We start from the raw sequence: 20,608 nt of genomic DNA, 5'->3' as shown, positions 1-20,608 counted from the left end.
TTGGACAAGAAGGAAGGACAGCTTTTATGAGCTCAGGCTTTGCAGTAAGGTCAGCTGGGTGTTAGATTCTGGTGGACACTCCCTGGCATTTATCAGAGAAATCATTTCACTTTTTCTGCCCCCAAGTTCTTCTTCTACAAAATGGGGATAATTTCTCTGTCATTGGGCTGTCATGGGATATGTAGCAAGCATTCAACAGAGACTCACACATGGTGAGCACAGAGCCAATGTTAATGACAGTGAGCCAAGGGCTGACCCATTCATCAGGCACAGCACATGGGGCCCACAATACTTTCAGTGTCCCATGACAATACTTTAAAATCATAACACACACACACACACACAAACACACACAAATTTCATATTAAAAAAATGACACTTCTAGGGCCCGCAGAATTATACTATGTTAGAAGGTGAAATGAAAGTCACTCAGTCATATTCAACTCTTTCGGACCCCATGGACTGTAGCCCGCCAGGCTCCTCTGTCCATGGGGATTTTCCAGGTCAGAATAGTGGAGTAGGTAGCTGTTCCCTTCTCCAGGGGATCTTCCCAACCCAGGGATCGAGCTCAGGTCTCCTGCATTGCAAGCCTATTCGATATCTGAGCCACCAGGAGGAGACCCATGAAGGCACACATTCCTAGGGCCCACAAAAGCCATACACCGTGCCGTGAGTGCCTGGCCCTGGCTAGGCGCTTTGTATCAGAGGTCAGCAAACCATGGTCCACAGGCCAAGTCGCCTTCTGCCTGTTTTTGTAAATATGTATTGTCTATGGTTACTTGTGTACTACAGAAGCCGTTGAGAAGCTGTAACAGGGACTGTATGGCTCACAAAGCCGAGAAAACTTATTACCTGGCCCTTTGCAGAAAAAAATGGCCACCTCCCACTTTACATCCATCAGCTGAGTTACGCCATGCCCTGCGATGGTGGTGATGCTGTTTGTAGTGACGGTGAAGGGATGCATATGAACATAGTGGTGATGATGTTGATAAGGCTCATCTTATTAAAAACAAAAAAACCAGAGTGATTGGATGGCCACAGTGGCTGGGGATTTTCAGCTGAGCATAAATCCTTGCCATCACCAATGCAAGGAAGACCCACCAGAAAGAGTAGATCCTAGCATCCCTGGGTGGGGACTCAGACACACTGAATCCCTTTTTCTGGGCTCCTCACACAACAACCTTTCTGTTCAAACTCTTCATCCAGTTGAACTGATACTTGTGGCCCCATTTACTCCCTGACACCAATTCTCTGAGATCAGCTGGATGTCTTGGAGCTACTGTCATGCCCACGGCTCTAAGATCTCTTCTGTAAGACTGCCTCCACTTAAGATGCCAGCCACCAGTCTCAGGAGCCACCCACACTTCTCACTGGCTGACTATAAATTTCCAGGTTCCCATGGCTCCCAGAGGCTTGATAATTCTCTAGAATGACTCACAGAATGCACTGAAAGTGCTATACTTATGATTACAGTTTTATTTTAAAGGGTACAGATCAGCACCAGCCAAGTGAAGAGACACATCGGATGAGGTCTGAAGAGAAGGATCCAGAGCTTTTTTATCCTCTGTGGAACAGAGACTCATCACCCTCCCAGCACACCAATATATTCACCAATCAGGAAGCTCCACTGGGCCATGGTGTCAGAGTTTCTATTGGGGTTTCATTACATAGGCATGACTGAGTAAATCATTGGCCACATAATTGAATGCAGTCTTCAACCCCTCCCCTCCTTCGAAGTCAGGCTGGCCCAAAGTTCCAACCCTGGTTGCAAACAGTCGGACGCAACTGACTACTGAACTGAACTGAATGATAGGTTTATCATGATATCGAATGGTTTGCCTTGGAAATGAACAGAGATCATTTTGCTGAAGAATCTGAAGTTGAACGGTTCTATGAAGACCTACAAGACCTTTTAGAACTAACACCCCAAAAAGATGTCCTTTTCATTATACGGGACTAGAATACAAAAGTAGGAAGTCAAGAAACACCCAGAATAACAGGCAAATTTGGCCTTGGAGTATAGAATGAAGCAGGGCAAAGGTTAATAGAGTTTTGCCAAGAGATCACACTGGTCATAGCAAACACCACCCTCCAACATCATTAGAGAAGACTCTACACATGGACATCACCAGATGGCTAACACTGAAGTCAGATTGATTATATTCTTTGCAGCCAAAGATGGAGAAGCTCTATATAGTCAGCAAAAGCAAGACCAGGAGCTGACTGTGGCTCAGATCATGAACTCCTTATTGCCAAATTCAGACTTAAATTGAAGTAGGGAAAACCACTAGACAATTCAGGTATGACCCAAATCAAATCCCTTATGATTATACAGTGGAAGTGAGAAATAGATTTAAGGGCCTAGATCTGATAGACAGAGTGCCTGATGAACTATGGACTGAGGTTCATGACATTGTACAGGAGTCAGGGATCAAGACCATCCCCATGGAAAAGAAATACAAAAAAGCAAAATGGCTGTCTGAGGAGGTCTTACAAATAGCTGTGAAAAGAAGAGAAGTGAAAAGCATAGGAGAAAAGAAAAGATATACACATTTGAATGCAGAGTTCCAAAGAATAGCAAGGAGAGATAAGAAAGCCTTCCTCAGTGATCAGTGCAAAGAAATAGGGGAAAACAAAGAATGGGAAAACCTAGAGATCTCTTCAAGAAAATTAGAGATACCAAGGGAACATTTCATGCAAAGATGGGCTCAATAAAGGACAGAAAAGGTATGGACCTAACAGAAGCAGAAGATATTAAGAAGAGGTGGCAAGAATACACAGAAGAACTGTACAAAAAGGATCAGATAGTCACGATGGTGTGATCACTCACCTGAAGCCAGACATCCTGGAATGTGAAGTCAAGTGGGCCTTAGGAAGCATCACTATGAACAAAGCTAGTGGAGGTGATGGAATTCCAGTTGAGCTATTTCAAATCTTGGAAGATGATGCTGTGAAAGTGCTGCACTCAATATGCCAGCAAATTTGGAAAACTCAGCAGTGGCCACAGGACTGGAAAAGGTCAGTTTTCATTCCAATCCCAAAGAAAGGCAATGCCAAGAATGCTCAAACTACCGCACAATTGCACTCATCTCACACGCTAGTAAAGTAATGCTCAAAATTCTCCAAGCCAGGCTTCATCAATACATGAACTGTGAACTTCCAGATGTTGAAGCTGGTTTTAGAAAAGGCAGAGGAACTAGAGATTAAATTGCCAACATCCACTGGATCATCGAAAAAGCAAGAGATCCAGAAAAACATCTATTTCTGCTTTATTGCCTATGCCAAAGCCTTTGACTCTGTGGATCACAATAAACTGGAAAATTCTGAAAGAGATGGGAATACCAGACCACCTGATCTGCCTCTTGAGAAATCTGTATGCAGGTCAGGAAGCAACAGTTAGAACTGGACATGGAACAACAGACTGGTTCCAAATAGGAAAAGGAGTGCGTCAAGACTGTATATTGTCACTCTGCTTATTTAACTTACATGCAGAGTACATCATTAAAAACACTAGGCTGGAGGAAGCATAAGCTGGAATCAAGATTGCTGGAAGAAATATCAATCACCTCAGATGTGCAGATGACACCACCGTTATGGCAGAAAGTGAAGAACTAAAGAGCCTCTTGATGAAAGTGAAAGAGGAGAGTGAAAAAGTTGGCTTAAAACTCAACATTCAGAAAACTAAGATCATGGCGTCTGGTCCCATCACTTCATGGCAAATAGATGGGGAAACAGTGGAAACAGTGGCAGACTTTATTTTGGGGGGCTCCAAAATCACTGCAGGTGGTGACTGCAGCCATGAAATTAAAAGACGCTTACTCCTTGGAAGGAAAGTTAAGACCAATCTAGACAGCATATTGAAAAGCAGAGACATTAATTGGCCAACAAAGATCCATCTAGTCAAGGCTATGGTTTTTCCAGTAATCATGTATGGATGTGAGAGTTGGACTATAAAGAAAGCTGAGCACCGAAGAATTGATGCTTTTGAACTGTGGTGTTGGAGAAGACTCTTGAGAGTCCGTTAGACTGCAAGGAGATCCAACCAGTCCATCCTAAAGGAGATCAGTCCTGGGTGTTCATTGGAAGGACTAATGTTGAAGCTGAGACTCCAATACTTTTGGCCACTTGATGCAAAGAGCTGACTCATTTGAAAAGACCCTGATGCTGGGAAAGATTGAAGGTGGGAGGAGAAGGGGACAACAGAGGATGAGATGGTTGGATGGCATCACCAACTTAATGGACATGAGTTTGTGTAAACTCTGGGAGTTGGTGATGACAGGGAAGCCTGGCGTGCTGCAGTCCATGGGGATGCAAAGAGGCAGACATGACTGAGCAACTGAACTGAACTGAATGATAAGTTTGGTTTTTCAGGTGACCAGTCCCCATCCTGAGGTTATTTAGGGTCTCACTGTGATCTCTTCATTAGCACAACAAAGACACTATTATCATTCAGGAAATTTTAAAGGTTTTTAGAGATCCATGGCAGGATGAAAACCAGATATATTCTTTGTTATGCCATATCTCCCTCGGGAAGCACCTCCTCCTCTGCCTCTCCAAAGCCTTGATTGAATTCCCAGGCTCTTCACTTACTGTTCTCAGCCGGGGAGACATCTTGCCCGTGGAAATGACCTCTGCAGGGGCTGAGCTCATCTTTCAACCATGCGTGCTCATCCTGCTCACCTCGAGGTAACCACAGGCTCTCCCTAAAACTCCTTCTGACCTGGATCCTGAGCTGCACACCTAAACCCCACTTCCTCAGCTGAGGCTGGGGTTCCTCATTTGCTTATGTCATTTCCTGGATCTGCTCAGATTCCCTATCTTACCTGACCACCGCCCAAGAGCTCTCTTGTTTAAAGTTGATTTTTATTGGTGTATAGTTGTTTTACAATGCTGTGCTAATTTCTTCTATACAGCAAAGTGAATCAGGTATATGTATACATATAACTCTTCTTTTTTGAATTTTTTTTTTCCATTTAGGTAACCACAGAGCACAGAATTGGGTTCCCTGAGCTATTAATATATAGTAGGTTCTCTTGCTGTGTTTTCTTAGCTCATCCCAACTTCGGACCCTGAGATTACCTAGCTTTCGAGAGAAGCCTAGAATTCTGGCTTGAAATGAGTCCTAAAAAGACGTTAAGTCTAATTGCCAATAGCACATTCCCAGTTTTGCCGTTTCCTAGTTGGATGACCTTGTGCAAGTCACTTCAAGTCCAGAAGGTTACATTTCCTTATCTGGAAAAGAGAAAAATTATTCTCTATTAGTCAGGATTTGGCTAGGATTTGCCACAATAACAAATGCTTCCTCACATAACAAAGATGCTTTCTCACTCACAGCACAGCTTTGTCCCACAACTACATCATATAGAGCACGTGGTCTCCAGGGCCACCAGAGCAGAGGAAGTAGAGCGGATGGAGGAGGTACTCTGGCTCTCAGTTGTCCTGGCCCCAAGTGACCCACATCTACTTGGCTCACAAGCTACCAGCCCACAGTTGTCTTGTGGCTCCCACATACCCGCAGGGATTGCTGGAGGATGTCTGTGTGCTATTTGGCAGGTGCCGACAATCTCTCCACAAGCTGTTTGACTCAGTGGGAGGTGGGGGAAATCAAGAAAGCTCGTGTGTGTGAAAACTCCAGCCACAGAGCAAGTGATCGCTAATCAGTTTCCTGATTCCACAAAGGGCTCTGTTTGGCTTGGTGAACCCTTTGGTCCTGATAGGTGGTTCCTGTTTGTGCTCTTTCGCTGTACAACCTCCTGCCTTACAGGCTGCCAGGATAGGACAGGTCCTAGTGATCTTGCCGCTGGGGCTATTCATTCCGGGCTGAGATAAGCCCTGCAAAGATGACCACCTTACTTCTCCCAGCTCCTCACCCCCACCCTCACCCTGGGATCAGAGATCCTAATTTCCTCAAATCAATGACAGAGACAGAGCTTATCTCAAGTATCACTGACTTTTACCTTGGCAATCAAAGATCGAGAACCATCTGACTGAGTGTGGTCACTTCTTAGTTTAGTCTGTGTAGCTGTAACCAAATTGGTTAGTAGAATGGAGTGCGTGACATGGAGTCAAGACAGCATTTGCAATGACAGCAAAAATAGCAGCGCACATTTATCGAGCATTTATCGTATGCCAGGCTTCTGGCCGAGCGTTTAATGAGACTCATCTCACTGAACTCTCAATATCTCTGTGAGGAAGATCCTATTATCCCCATTTTATAAGCAGAAAGGTCGAAACCTGTCCCTGTGCCACAGCTGGTCTGTGGCAGAGCCAAGATCCATCAGATTCCATGGCCTAGGAGACAGACCACCCAGCTCCATGCCTAGGACCAAACAGGCTTTGCTGCTTACCAGTGGTAAGCACATTTACCAAATGCCAAGGATTTCCAGTGCCTAGGGTATATGAGGATTAAATTAATTCATCTTTCAGCAACTGTTTACAAGTGCATGCCAGGTTTAAGGACCTGGCTAGGTTCTGAGGTTGAGGAGATGGGTCAAGTGTGGCATTCTTAAAGAGCTCATGGTTCAAGATATCGTTAATTCCCAAAGAGCAAGAAAGAGGCCTTGGGAGAATGACAGGGAGGAACGTGAAAGTTGGAGACAGGAAAAGAAAAGATCAAGAAGGGCTGAGCCCTGATGGATGGGTAGGCATCAGGAAGCTAAGAAAGAAGGGCACTGCAGGCAGAAAATGGTGCGTGCAATGCATAGAGGCATGAAAGGACATTGTCTGGGAACTTCAAAGGGGCTTTTTTTTTTTTTTTTTAAACTTTACAATATTGTATTGGTTTTGCCAAATATCGAAATGAATCTGCCACAGGTATACATGTGTTCCCCATCCTGAACCCTCCTCCCTCCATAAAATCTAGGATGGGGACAGGGGGATACTGTTAGGAGATGTGACTAGAGAGGTAGCTGGGGCCACCTTCATTCACCCATTTATTCATGCATTTAAGGGCTATCCACTGAGCATCAGAGGATTCCAGGTGCTGTGAGAGATACCGGAGATCCAACAGAGATCTTTAAGCAGAGCTTGAAGTGTACAGGAGGGACATATGCAAGACACCAGCAGGTGAGTACATGAGAGAGTTTCAGAGGGATGCAAGCAAGGGCAAGGATCTTCAATGCCAGGCCAAGGGCGGGCACGAAAGAGTTGTAGGCAGAGGACAAATGAGGTGAGATCTATATTTTGGAAGCTCACTCCATGCAGGAGGGGAGGCTGGTGTACCACCTAGGCAGACACCCCCAGCCCTGGGCTGGGCACATGGTGGGTGCTCAGATCACGCTAGGGATCTGGCTCTCACCGTGTTGCGCTTCTGGGGCCTATACCCCTCCCTGCCCAGCTGCTTTGTCCCCAAGGACACCTGCGAGACGTCTCCTAATCACCCCGCTGGCTCTGTGCCCAGCAAGGACTGGATGGAAGGGCCATCTTGATAAGCATCAGAGCTCCGGCTTTGACCCTGGGAGGAGGAGACAGCCTGAGTCCCTTGTGCTCCGCTGCTGAGGATTCAGCCACCTTTCCCCGGGGCCTCATCCATCCCCTGAATGGATGGGGGACAGAGATGTGAAAATCAAGAGCCTTGAGCTCGACCCTTGTCTCCACCTCTGACTTGCTTTGTGTCCCGGGCAGATTGCTTCCCCACTCTGTGTTTCCTTCTTAGCAAAACAGGGACAGCATCCAGCTTCCCACCTCAACAGGCCTGTGATGGGAACAGGAGTAACAAGCCATTTGCTCCTCAACTAAGCACTTCCTGGGGCTCTCCATGTCAGACCGCAGGAGGGTTGGGGGTGGGGGGGGTGGTACAGCCCACAGAACCAGAAGAATAAGTCGCTCCTTTCACTGGGCACTGCCCAGGACCCAAGTTCTGCTCTAATAATGTTACATGGATTTGCTTCATTTAATATTCATAGCAACCCCATGAGGTGGGTCCACTCCTCAGCCTCATTTAACAGACTAGGAAAATAAGGCAGAAAGAAGCTGTAAAACTTCTCCTGGGACAGGTCTACAAAAAGCAGCAAACTAGGATATGAATTTGTCTGAGTCCAGAGCCCAGCCTCCTAGCCACTAGTCCACACTGCCTCACTGCCCACATGGGGCTCACAGCTAAGGTGAGGCCTGAAACGACTCAAAATCAGATGGGGAGTCACACACTGAAAAGCTGTGTGGTATAAAGACAGGAGACAGAGACAGGAGGAGTTGGCGGGAGTGAGACCTGAAGGAGGCCGGTGCCTGGAGAAACGGATATGAGCAGGGCAGCCGCGGGGCAAGGCTTTAATTGTAGTGAGGAAGTGGGTGGGGTATGCGGAACTCAGCAGGGGGCTGCAGGCCAGAGGCCTCACAGGGAGTTTGCGCTTTCTACTAAGAGTGAAGAGAGCTGCTGGAGGGATGTAAGCTGATTGTGTTTTGAAAAGAATCCTGTAGACTGTGGGAAGTCATGGGAAGGCCATTCATAGGACCCTGCAGTGACCCCAGTGAGGGAGGTTGGCCTAGACAGGTGTTGGCCCTGGGGATGGGGAGAAGGCAATTTTGGGAGGATATCAGTCAGTTCAGTCACTCAGTAGTGTCTGACTCTTTGTGACCCCATGGACTGCAGCTGGACACCAGGCTTTCTTGTCCACCACCAACTCCCAGAGCCTGCTCAAAGTCATGTCCATCGAGTCAGTGATGCCATCCAACCATCTCTGTTGTCCCCTTCTCCTCCCACCTTCAATCTTTCCCAGCATCAGGGTCTTTTTCAAATGAGTCAGTTCTTCACATAAGGTGGCCAAAGTATTGGAGTTTCAGCTTCAGTATCAGTCCTTCCAATGAATATTCAGGACTGATTTCCTTTAGGATGGACTGGTTGGATCTCCTTGCAGTCCAAGGGACTCTCAAGAGTCTTCTCCAACACCACAGTTCAAAAGCATCAATCCTTTGGTGCTCAGCTTTCTTTATGGTCCAACTCTCGCATCCATACATGACCACTGGAAACACCATAGCTTTGACTAGACAGACCTTTGTTGGCAAAGTAACGTCTCTGCTTTTTAATATGCTGTCTAGGTTGTTCATAGTTTTTCTTCCAAGGAGCAAGCATCTTTTAATTTCATGGCTTCGGTCACCATCTGCAGTGATTTTGGAGCCCAAGAAAAGGAAGTGTCTTACTGTTTCCATTGGGAGGATATAGCTAAGCTGAATTAACAGGAATGGATAGTTGACAGAGGGTTATGGTGGAAAGCGTGAATCATGAAGAAACTTTGGGTCTCAGAGAACACCATCTCAACAGGCTGGTTCTCCAAGGAGACAAAGACTTGTAAGAGTCATTACGAAACGCCCAACTGGATAAGGAAGGCTCAGATAGACACAACAGACAGGAAGCCCTGACTCCACCCCCCAACCGGCCATGTGACTTATGACTAATCTCTTTACCTTCCTGACCCTTAATTTCCATCTTCCAAAAGTAGAGATGTAAACACCCACCTCACAGAGCTGTGGGGTTCACAAAGGTGACAGCTCCTGCCATTTGGGTTTAGAATCACTACTTATCCTTAGTAACAATTTATTGAGCTTGGAGGATGTGTCCAATTCTGTGTTGCAAAATGTTACATACATGATCTCTGTAATCCTCCTATCCTTCCAGTGAGGTAAGCAAAGTTATTCCCTTCATTTCTCAGTAAGGAAATGGAGGATCAGAGAGGTTAAGGGTTTGCCCAAGGTCATGCAGTGGCTAAAAGAAGAGGTAGAATTTAAGCACAGAGAGATCTTGTTTCAAAGCCTGTGTGTTTCATCATATCACTAGCCAGCATTAGTTGGGATGAGGTCAGTGGCAAGAAACAAAGTGCAGACAAAGGTGTTTGTACAGTGGGGGATTGTTACTTCCACATGTCAAGGAATCTGGTCATAAGTGATTGCAAGTTAGAGGCAGTAGTTCAGTCATGTCATCAAGGACCCACATACCTCCCAGCTCCCAAATCTATCCCTACCATTCTATCACCAGTATCTTCACTCATGCTTGCAATATGGCTGCCACAGCTCCAAGTATCATAAATGTATCCCAAGAAAGAAGGGAGATTACATAAAGGGAGTATTCTTTCCTATCATGAAAGAAAAAATGTCCTCAGAAACTTTCTCATTGCCCACAAATAGGTCACAAACAATCCTAAACCAATCTGTGATAAAGGAAAGTAGAGATAACATGATGCGGCAGTTTTCAAGAGTATCTGCATATTCTTGTCACTCCTCTCATCAAGAAGTGGGGTTCCCTGGAATTTGAGCCAAATTTAGGAACTTCTTCACCAATAAAACATGGCATAAATGACATCATGTGACTTCGGAGGCTAGGTCATAAAAGGAGATTCATTTTCTACTCAGTTCACTGGAGCCTATGTGCTGCAATCCTCAGCTGTTATATCAGTCCTTCCATGAGGCTGCCATACTGTGAAGAGGCCCAACTAGCCATTGCAGCGATTCCACACGGAGAGGGCCTGCCTAAAGAGAGATGCCTGGCCAGCCCTAGGTGCGCCAATCAGATGCATGCATGCTCGGTCGCTTCAGCCGTGTCCAACTCAATGTGACCCCATGGACTATAGCTTGCCAGGCCCCTTCTCTCCACGGGATTCTCCTGGCAGGAAGACTGGAGTGGGTTGCCATGCCCTCCCCCAGGGGATCTTCCCAAACCAGGGATGAAACCCACATCTTCTCATAAGACTCCTTCACTGGCAGGCAGATCACTAGCGCCACCTGCGAAGCCCAATCCCCAATGTCTATCAACGTTTCTGAGATGAGGGATTGATAGCCCAACTCTGAGAAAGCATAGTGATGCTAGGAGGTTTCTCATTGGCCACACATAGACTGATGCTCTGATTGCTTGCGTGGTACAAGATTCACATGAGAGCTGGAAACATTAGTGCTTCCTGATACAGGTTCCTGCATTATTAACAGTCTCTACCCTGCTGTGACAGCTGATTCAATCACTCAATCAATTCTGAGAACTTTCCCATGCCCACCAGTCCCTGGGTCCTGAGACAGAGAGATGAAAATATAATGCTTGTGATGCCCTCGGGGAGCTCTCAGTCGGACAAGCCCAGAAATAACTTCCAGGTCAGAAAGTGTGTGATGTACACACGAGAGTGCAACTCAAACGTGGAAAGAGTTCAGAGCCAAGCAGTTTCTTCTGAATTTTGGGAGGCAGGAGATGAATGAGGAGGGGCCTTGCAGTACTGGCAGCCATGCAAAGCATGGCAACTCTCCTGCCCACCTGTCCTCCTGGCCTTTCCCTCTCCCACTGCTTCCCTACCTTCTAGCCTTCTTTCTGTTCCTGGAACTCCTTAAGCTCATTCCTGCCCTAGGACCTTTGCACTTGCTGTTTATGTTTGGGAAATAGGGAAACATGAAATCCATACCTAAGGAGTATAGAAATAAGGGAGCAGGCACTTGAATTGCCCTGCCATTGGGCATTGGGCTTCTCGTCCACCCTCAAGTGCTTCAGTTCAGGCCCGTGGCCAGAGTTCCTGCACAGATAGCAGATCTACCTTGGCCCACAACCACCCCGTATATGTCTGGCACTGTGCAAGGAGTTTTATAAACTTCCACTTGCTCCACAATAATCCTGTAAGGTGGCTGTTAACATCCCATTGTACAGATGAGAAGCTGGAATTCCAGGGAGATGGATGAACGGTGTGCCCGCTGATGCATGGCTTCCAAGGAGAAGAGGGTCAACTCCAGGGTCCACACTGTTCCTTTTGCAGGGCTTATCAGAAATAAGGGGGATCCTAGAACTACAGGCCTCAGAGTCACAAAGAAAGCCTCCCCAAGCTTGAATATTTCGGCTTGAATATTCACAACCACAAGGAACTCAGCCCATGAACTGCCAAATTCTCAGCTGGCGGATTTGGGAAAGAGTAGATCCAGGAAGAAGATCCTAGCAATAGACGGAAAGATCTGGGAGTGGCGTTCATGGGAGAGAGAGCAACTTTGATTTGAGCTTTGGGAACCTCTCCAAAGACAACAGGCGTCTCTGCTGCAGTAGTTTGAAGGGCTGGAGGCCATGGAGAGCAGTGCAGATACATTGCCATCATGGACACTGGGTGTGGGGTGCTGCCGGGAGATGATGGGCCACCTGCTCAGCAAGGCCAGGACAGGCAGGGACTGGACAAGGGGGCTGTCTTCTGGCCACACCAGGCCCCCGAGGATGGCAGTTTGCATGTGTCCTAGAAGCAAAGCCACTGTGTGGCTGGTGCCCTCCTGTTGCAGATAAGATCAGTGGGTGAGGTCACGGGAGGGCCCATTGCCTGTTAGTCTGGGGCCCTGGCAGCCACGTCAATCATTAGCTGATAATTAGAGGCCTCCAGAAGCTGTGCCCTTCTGCAGAGCAGCCTGTGTCCAGCAAGTGCCCAAATACCCCCTCAGCCTCCTCTGCAGGAATCTTGGTTCTGCTAGGCTCCCAGCCATGGGCCTGAATAACTTTCTCGCCACATGCGCTGGAAGAGGGCAGATCATTCGAGCTCACAGTCACTGAATCAGAGAGGTTCCATTATGGCCTCTCAGGTGGCCTAAAGCATCAGAAGTGTCTGGCTCTGGCCTCCCCTTGACTTGGGTTCAAATCTTGTTTTGAGTGGTTCCCGCTATCAATCAGAAAACGCGTTGTCCTGAGGGTGTTACTGCGAGAGCTCAGTGGATGGTCATCTTCCCATAGCACCCTTCAGTTGCCTTTTACTGTTCAAAAAACCCGTAGTAGGTGTTTTGAAAGAGACAAAACTCCATGCTGGCTATAGTCCTTCTAATCTAAAGTTACGGAGAGAGATGCCACAGACAGAGCCATGGTTGTGTGTACATTCATAGGATTCACGTGGGAATGGGAATGCCACCAGGCAATCTGGATTGTTCTTTTATCATTCAGCAAACCATTACTGACTGTCCATTCTACATTCTCAGAGCTGGGCACACAAGATCGAAACACATGACCCCTGCCAACAGAGAGGCATCCCTGTGAATAAACAAGTCCAATCAACCCAATAATCGCCATCACCCACATGTGGACCATTTTCAATGGCAGCCCTGGAAAAGCAGTCCTGCCTGATGCTGCCTCTGGATGTAAGTTGAAAACTCATGGTTCCTTCATCCCAAGAGTTTAGAATTTAGAACAGAAAGAGATACATGGATAAAAATACCAGTATAGCCAGATGATGGCATTCACAGATTCATGGGCCATTTTCAGCAGGAGCACTGGAGAAGGAGCAGCTAATTCTGCCCAGAGGAGGTAAGCCAGGCTCCTCAGAACAGACAGGAACTGAAATCTGGGAGACTTTCGAACATCCACAGCCTCCCTCCTCTCCTCCCGGGGCGTCCTGCCCCAGGGAACTCCGGGGCCAGCTGCCCCCTCGCTCAGCAAGGCAGATCTGCCCACACTAGGCACCTTCCTCACTTCTGCTGCAGGGGGACCTCCAGGGCTGGGCTCTTCACTGTTCCCCAAAGTGCCCACTGGCACGATGCCAGCCTCAGGCTTCCAGGAAGGTACAGCCGAGTCAGCTTCTGTGCCCATAGAGGCTTTTTTTAGAAAATGCACTTTTCTGGCTCTCAGTCTGCTTCAGGAAGCTGGTAACTCATATTTTCCACCCCCTCCAGAGTTCACAAACACACCAAAGATTGACTTATCCTCCCCCTAAGAGCGAGTTCACAGCCTATATGGTTAACTCATTGTACCTCTTTTAGAGAAGAGAAAACAGAGCCTCAAAGCATTAAAAAAAAATGGCAGCAGTGGAGTGAACCCCAAGTCCAAGGCTTTGTCCAGCACAGCACAGCTTCGCACGAGAGATCAGTCAGGGACAGGCAGCTGTGAGCTGGCCCCCAGTGACAAGGATGAAAGGGTCATCACTTATTCAACAAATGAATTTGTTGAAGCTCCTACTATGTGCCAGGCACGATCCTACACACTGGCAATTTGTCGATGATCAAGAAAGACAAACATGAATTTCAGTGAAAAAGGATAAGCAATAATTGACCATAAGAAGAGTAAATGGAACCATTTCAGAGCATAACATATGCTATGAAGAAAAATAAAACAGAGTCATAGGATAGAGAGTGACGGGAGGTGAGAGGGGAGACTTATTCAGACAGAGTGGGCAGAGAAGTCCTGACTGATGAAAAGTGTCCAGTCTTATGAAGAGCCCAGGCCAAGAAACCAGCAGGTGCAAAGGCCCTGAGGTAGAATGTGCATAGTGTGCATATGAAACAGCCAGTGTAGCTGAAGCAGAGTGAGGAAGAGACTGAATGCTATGAGATGAAGGCAGAGAGGCAGATGGGACCCAGTCATGTCAGTTCATTTCAGTCGCTCAGTCGTGTCCGACTCTTTGCAACCCCATGAACCACATTATGCCAGGCCTTCGACAGCATCACCAACTCCCAGAGTTCACTCAAACTCATGTCCATTGAGTCGGTGATGCCATCCAACCATTTTATCCTCTGTCGTCCCCTTCTCTTCCTACCCTCAATCTTTCCCAGCATCAGGGTCTTTTCCAATAATTCAGCTCTTCACATCAGGTGGCCAAAGTATTGGAGTTTCAGCTTCAGCATCAGTCCTTCCAATGAATATTCAGGACTGATTTCCTTTAGGATGGACAGGTTAGATCTCCTGCAGTCCAAGGGACTCTCAAGAGTCTTCTCCAACACCACAGTTCAAAAGCATCAATTCTTCAGTGCTCAGCTTTCTTTATAGTCCAACTCTCACATCCATACATGACTACTGGAAAAACCATAGCCTTGACCTAGACGGACCTCTGTTGACAAAGTAATGTCTCTGCTTTTTAATATGCTGTCTAGGTTGGTCATAACTTTCCTTCCAAGGAGTAAGCGTCTTTTAATTTCATGACTGCAATCACCATCTGCAGTGACTTTGGAACCCAGTCACATAAAGCCTTCTCATTCAAGAAAGAAGCCAGGACTGACCACACAGAGAAAAGTCAGCTGAGCACTTGTCACAGAACTTAGGTGGACTGTCCACTTGCTGAGATAAGAGAGCAGGTTGCAAAGCCTGAGGTCCCAGTTATCCACTCAGTGGCCTAGAGTCTGCTTACTGGAGGCTGCCTGGCCTTCCGATACATCCTTCTCTGCTATTGTGCCTGCTGCTACCTAGGGCTTCCCTGGTGGCTCAGACGGTAAAGAATCTGGGCTCTACTGCAGGAGACCCAGGCTCAATCCCTGGGTTGGGGGGTTCTCCTGGAGAAGGGACTAGCTACCCACTCTGGTATTCTTGCCTGGAGAATTCCATGGACAGAGGAGCCCGGTGGGCTACCATCCACAGGGTCACAAAGAGTTGGACACAACTGAGCAACTAATGGGCTTCCCTTGCGGCTCGTCTGGTAAAGAACCTGCCTGCAATGCGGGAGACCTGGCAAGGCACCGCTATTGAACACGGGTCTTGCCCAGTCCTCTGGACGCTTGTCCACTGCAGCAGCTCACTCTGGCTGGTCTGACCCTTCCTGTTGATGCCACAGATGTGCCTTCTGCTTGACACCAAATTTCAACTTCCCTGGGGAACATCCTACACTCAGCTCTTCTTTCTAAGCACTATCCCAAGCGTGGTAGTTGGATCCAGAGGAGCTTTCAGCCATGTGAACTCAGCTCCTCCCATAAACCCAGATTTCCTTTTCTTTACTATGAATTCTCTATGGGGATGACTAGCATATGGTGCCTCTATGGGGTCAGGAGCATCACAATGAACTTTCCTAGTTTTAAATATCAGAGAGCAGGGCAGGGCTTGAGGGTTTTGGTTCCTTCTTTATCCAAAAGATCCTGGTATAACTTGTTTTAGAAAAGAAATTCATGTGAGCTTATTGTTGCCAAATCTTCCCCTTTTTACTCAGCAGAAGCCAGAATTTATTTTATGTGAAACTTTCAGACCTTAAAAATACCGCAAAGGCTTGTCAACTACTAAAAAAAAAAAAAAAGAAAAAGCACTGTTAATAAATCATGTATTTGATTTCTGTCCTACAAACACATCATACACACACGTATATACATATACATGTGTGGTGTAACACATACACACACACACACACACATATATACGTGTGTGTGTGTATTTTTCCAAATTTAGAAATCAGATTTTTTTTCTTTTATCAATGAGGAAGTGAAAACTGGCTCTGCTGTCAGCCAGACCCTGATGTTCCCATCTGAGTATAAACAACACTCAGTGTTCACAGAATACAGACTGAGTCCCAGCAAGGCTGGGCTCAGCCAGGGTCATGCCGCATCTGTGTTTTGAGCATGGCAGAGAAAAAGCCATTCAGAGCTACAAAAATAACTGAACACCCCCTCCTTTTATTAATGTGAATGATTCCTGCTTTTTTACTGTCTCCTAGGTAAAGTGTGTTAAGACACCCCATGAGCGAACTGCCCTTGCTCTTTGACAATATCCAATCCAGAACCTGCTTCTTTAATCTCACCATAGAATCACCCAAAGCCAAAGTCTCTAAGTAACCTTCTCAACCCCCACCGCCCCCCATCCCGCCTCGTGGTTCCTCTGGGCGACTCTCCCTTACCACTGCAAGATAAACAGACCTAGCTTTTGACGACCTTTGACAACCTACCTGTTGCCCCTGGTGGTCTTTGGATGAGGCCCTTGATAACAGTTTATCTCCAGCACCTTTCCTTATCCATCCCTAGGGCTATTAACCCCTCCTTCATGGCTGCTTTGGATGGCAACACCTATATTACTTCAAGCTTTTTTTTTTTTTAACTTTTAAATTTTTTTAGCTGCACTGAGTCTTCGCTCCAGCACGTGGGATTCTCTAGCTGTGGTATTTTCTCTACTGTTGGCATGCAGGCTTAGTTGCCCTGTAGCATGTGGAATTTTAGTTCCCTTGTTGCTGAGTCACTAAGCTGTGTCCCACTCTTTGCAACCCCATGGATGGCAGCACGCGAGTCTTCCCTGTCCTTCACTATCTCCTAGAGTTTGCTCAAACTCATGTTCATTGAGTTGGTGATGCCCTCCAACCATCTCATCCTCTGTCACCCCCTTCTCTTCCTGCCCTCAATCTTTCACAGCATCAGGGTGTTTTCCAACGTATCGCCTCTTTGCATCAGGTAACCAAAGTATTGGAGCTTCAGCTTGAGCATCTGTCCTTCCAATGAATATTAGTTCCCTTCAGTTCAGTTCAGTCACTCAGTCACGTCCAACTCTTCGTGACCCCATGAGTCACAGCACCTCAGGCCTCCCTGTCCATCACTAACTCCTGGAGTTCACCCAAACTCATGTGCATTGAGTCAGTGATGCCATCAAGCCATCTCATCCTCTGTCGTCCCCTTCTCCTCCTTCCCCCAATCCCTCCCAGCATCAGGGTCTTTTCCAATGAGTCAACTCTTCGCATGAGGTGACCAAAGTATTGGAGTTTCAGCCTCAGCATCAGTTCTTCCATTGAACACCCAGGACTGGTCTCCTTTAAGATGGACTGGTTGGATCTCCTTGCAGTCCAAGGGACTCGCAAGAGTCTTCTCCAACACCACAGTTCAAAAGCATCAATTCTTTGGCACTACCAGGGATCAAACCCTCGTCCCCTGCATTGGAAGGTGGATTCTTAACCACTGGACCACCAGGGAAGTCCCATTTTCGTTTTTTAATAATCTCTATCACATATTTCCTGGCATGGTATCTCATCATATGCGGTAACTGTTTTGCTTTATTGTATTTATTTGTATCATTTGGCCTTAGGAATCATTACTATGAACAAAGCTAGTGGAGATGATGGAATTCCAGTTGAGCTATTTCTAATCCTAAAAGACAATGTTGTTAAAGTGCTGCATTCATTATGCCAGCAAATTTGGAAAACTCAGCAGTGGCCACAGGACTGGAAAAGGTCAGTGTTCATTCCAATCCAAAAGGAAAGCAATGCCAAAGAATGTTCAAACTACTGCACAACTTCACTCATTTCACATGCTAACAAGATTATGCACAAAATCCTTCAAGCTAGGCTTCAGCAGTACATGAACCAAGAACTTTCAGATGTACAAACTAGACTTAGAAAAGGCAGAACCAGAGATCAACTTGCCAACATCTGCTGGATCATGAAGAAGACAATGGAATTCCAAAAAAAAATCTACTTCTGCTTCATTGACTATGCAAAAGCCTTTGTGTAGATCATTACAAACAATGGAAAATTCTTAGAGAGATGGGAATACCAGACCACCTTACCTGTCTCCTGAGAAGCTTGTATGCAGGACAAGAAGCAACAGTTAGAATCCAACTGGAACAATGGACTATTTCAAAATTGGGAAAGGAATACATCAAGGCTGTATATTGTCACCCTGCTTATTTAACCTATATGCAGAGTACATCTTGAGAAACGCTGGGCTGGAAGAAGCACAAGCTGGAATCAAGATTGCCAGGAGAAATATCAATAACGTCAGATATGCAGATGACACCACCCTTATGGCAGAAAGCCAAGAGGAACTAAAGAACCTTTTGATGAAAGTGAAAAAGGAGAGTGAAAAAGCTGGCTTAAAACTCAACATTCAAAAAACGAAGATTATGGCACCCAGTCCCATCACTTCATGGAAAATAGATGGGGAAAAAGTGGAAACAGTGACAGATTTCATTTTCTTGGACTCCAAAATCACTGTGGATATTGACTGCAGCCATGAAATTAAAAGATGCTTGCTCCTTGGAAGAAAAGCTATGACCAACCTAGACATTGTATTAAAAAGCAGAGACATCACTTTGCTGACAAAGGTCCGTCTAGTCGAAGTCATGGTTTTTCCAGTAGTCATGTATGGATGTCAGTTGGACCATAAAGAAGGCTGAGCACTGAAAAATTGATGCTTTCAAACTGTGGTGCTGGAGAAGACTCCTGAGAGTTCCTTAGACAGCAAGGAGATCAAACCAGTCAATCCTAAAGGAAATCAACCCTGAATATTCATTGGAAGGACTGATGCTGAAGCTGAAGCTTCAGTACTTTTGCCAGTTGATGTGAAGAGCCGACTCATTGGAAAATACCCTGGTGCTGGGAAAGATTGAGTGCAGGAGGAGAAGAGGACGACAGAGGATGAGATGGCTGGAAGGCATCATTGACTCAATGAACACAACTTTAGGAAACTCTGGGAGATGTTGAAAGACAGGGAAGCCTGGCGTGCTTCAATCCATGGGGTCCCAGAGTCAGATGTGATTTAATGACTGAGTAACAACAATTTGCTTTATGATAACTCCTCATTTTCTGTCCTTCCCACAGGACCATAAGCTCTGTGAGGGCAGAGACCCCCATCCAGCCCCCAACTAAAAGTCTGAGAAGAGCTTAGTGAATGGTAAACAGAATCAGATGGGGCCTAGAAGAGTGTTCATCACCAAAGGAAAGAGAGTGAGTGAAACAGTACCGGTTGCAATCTGGACCGCTGGCCTTAGCAGGCAATGCGGCCCCCGCAGGAGGGGAAATGAGCCAGGCAGGCTTTGGCTGGCTGCCTGAAAGCTGAGACCTCTCAGAGTCTATGAATAGCCATCACACAGGGGAACCCAGCAGAGCTGGAGGTCCTGGGACTAGAATCAGTGCTCTATTAATAAGGACAGCAATGTGGTTGGGTCAGGAATGACCTCCAGCCCTGGGACTGAGCTTTTCCTCTGCATTCTTATCAGCAACTCTGAAATGGATTAAGTCAGATGGCCTTCTGTTAGCTCAGAGAATTGCAAAATGCCAATGGTCCCCATCATCCTTGCTTGCCCAGCTATGTTATTAAATGTTCTAGAAATCCAGAGAAACTTCCTGAATCTGCTATGAAATAGAACTCAAGAGGAATGTCACTAACAGCTCAGCAGGTGCTGACTCCCATGTCAAGTGGAATCTGAGGGCCTCCTGAGGGAGCAGTGCCCTCTGTGCTGAGTCTGGAAGGAAAGACTCCGCTCTTTGGAGCTAAGATGGGAGTAGAGTCAGACAGGGAGCTCACACTTCTGCTGTGGGCAAGACATGAACTAGAATTTGTTTGTAGAAAAAGAGATTGTGAGCCCTAAACTAGACATTAGAAGACCAACTGTTGTCTTTGAGCCAGCTCCTGCTCCCTGAATGCACTATTCTAGAAAACAGGAGAGTGGGAATTCATGGTCACCAAAGAACAGGTTCTTTCTGTCCTCTTTCTGGTCTGTGTTATGTGCTCTGGGACAAGTCACATGTCCTTTCTGATCCTCAGTTTTCCTGCCTGTCGGGAGGAAGAGGGAAAGAGAAACAGAACGGAATAAATGCTGATTAGAGTCATGTAGCCACTGGGCCAGCCATCACGCTGGACACTGGGGAGGCGGAGATCAAAGCCTCTCTGCGTGCTCGGGAAGCCCATTATCTGGAGAGGCGACAAGTAAACAGCTGATCTTAATGCTTGAGGGGCAATCAGAGGTGCGATGGAAGGAGGCTTCATTAAGGTGTGACAGCCGAACCTCAAAGAATGAGTAGGAGTATCTCCGGGGAGAGAAGCAGGACATGTGGGGGAGGAAGTGGTGGCTAGGAGGTGTCTTTTGTTTGGTGAGTACCTAGCAGGCAAGGACTTGTGTATGCATGCTGGGTATTTGCAGCAAAAGTCATAGAGTCCAGTGCCTGCGGGGGCCGGGTAGGTGATGTACATGAGTGAGGCAAGCAGGTGTCTGAGACCAAAGGATGTGTGGGAGCAT

At 46.7% G+C, this 20,608-nt stretch overlaps 1 long non-coding RNA gene across 2 annotated transcripts; it reads left to right on the top strand.

Annotated features, from left to right (window-relative positions):
* The first annotated feature begins 6,242 nt into the window (after nt 1–6,242).
* LOC129620388 (uncharacterized) lies at nt 6,243–19,685 on the top strand. Of its 2 annotated transcripts, none has more exons than XR_008698505.1 (3): nt 6,243–6,352; nt 6,950–7,065; nt 19,191–19,685. It is a non-coding gene; the product is annotated as an uncharacterized LOC129620388 (long non-coding RNA). The 2 variants fall into 2 exon arrangements; XR_008698506.1 differs by lacking the exon at nt 6,243–6,352 and adding an exon at nt 6,579–6,687.
* Nucleotides 19,686–20,608: the final 923 nt, after the last annotated feature.

This window comes from Bubalus kerabau, chromosome 10 (genome assembly GCF_029407905.1).
Source record: "Bubalus kerabau isolate K-KA32 ecotype Philippines breed swamp buffalo chromosome 10, PCC_UOA_SB_1v2, whole genome shotgun sequence".
NCBI lineage: Eukaryota > Metazoa > Chordata > Mammalia > Artiodactyla > Bovidae > Bubalus > Bubalus kerabau.
The sequence above is the reverse complement of the archived record's forward strand: the minus strand, read 5'-3'. Positions and strand labels throughout refer to the sequence as shown.